This window comes from Schistosoma mansoni, assembly GCF_000237925.1.
Source record: "Schistosoma mansoni, WGS project CABG00000000 data, supercontig 0239, strain Puerto Rico, whole genome shotgun sequence".
Classification (NCBI taxonomy): Eukaryota; Metazoa; Platyhelminthes; class Trematoda; order Strigeidida; family Schistosomatidae; genus Schistosoma; species Schistosoma mansoni.
The window spans coordinates 214450-215722 of record NW_017386103.1 but is presented as its reverse complement, the minus strand read 5'-3'; the positions used below and the strand labels follow the sequence as shown (position 1 = coordinate 215722).

The 1273-nt window shown below is 34.1% G+C and overlaps 1 protein-coding gene across 1 annotated transcript in view; it reads right to left on the bottom strand.

The window, feature by feature from the left end:
• Smp_051510 (pericentrin fragment, putative) overlaps positions 1 to 1273 on the bottom strand; it is a gene marked incomplete at both ends in the record, with an annotated part of 43443 nt that overhangs the window by 21489 nt on the left and 20681 nt on the right. The window lies entirely within an intron of this gene.

Below are 1273 nucleotides of genomic sequence, written 5' to 3'. Positions count from 1 at the left end.
GACAAGAAACAGTAAAATGCTGAAGGTTGATAGCAATAAAACCACGGAACATTCAGTACGAAACTAATGATAGAAGAGTGTCATCATACTGATTATGGGATATTACAAATTGACTGAATAATTGAACAAATATGATGCATGAATATTAGTTTTATATGGAAGCTTTGTTAACCATCAATAAAAAACCATGATTCATTTGTAATCTATGAATTCGCTTTTATAATACAATTGACAGAGATATGGTTTACTCTTGACCAGAGCTTACAGTAAAACCATATGGAGGTAACAAAGTTACGTAAATAACGGTTATATCAATTGTCATTATAATCAACTTGATGATAAGTGATGGTTAACGGTAATTAGATAAAAAATTTGAAATCCGATATCTTACATACAGACTTCATCAAATAATCTATATCAAGTGCTTATCGAATTGGTTGTCTAACAAACACAATTCAAGTAAGTGTTAAGCACTAACACAGTGACATATGTAAGCAGTAAGATATTTACATTAAATTTGACTTTTCCAAACAAAAAACAAGTGAAACTTAATGCCCGTCGCTTCTACTCTGAAGAAGTGGCTTGTTGGGACATCACAGAAAAATATTTATAATTAACTTTCTAACCAAAACTCAATTTATTTGAAACTATCATGTCTCAATATTGTATTTGCTAAGACGTTTCTAGTATATTTGGATTATGGATGGCAGTAGAATTCATGACACAGGTAAATCCAGCCAATGAATCGCAAATAAATCCTCAGTAGTCAAGGTTATCAGCTTTCAACAAATTTAAAACATACGTACTGTCATATAACATGAATGGGACGAAATGAACAATCATTCGACGCCACAAATTCACTTTTGCATATCAAAGTATACACTTAATAGACTATTGGCTATGTATTATATATACAAATGAAAAAATGTTAACTCATAACTTCACATCATAAGAAAGTATGGAGTTTTATTTTTAAAATAAAAGAGTACAAATGTGATTGGTGCTGTTGACTGGTCACTATTTTTTTATTGTAGTTCAGTTGGGAATTGTCGGTGAATGTGATAGATCAAAGTCGACTTAGTCTTGTAAGCCCCCAAATGCTCTGGTACGGCCGAGAGTGGGGAGAGTCCGCTCACCCTCTCGAAACGCTCTCACATGGCCAAGCGAATATATAGCCTCTGCCATGGAAGTCCTACTCACTGACTTCTCGTGGCACCACTGTTGTTTGCAAAATTGAGAGGACGAAAAGCGAATGTCCGGCCCTTTAACCGTG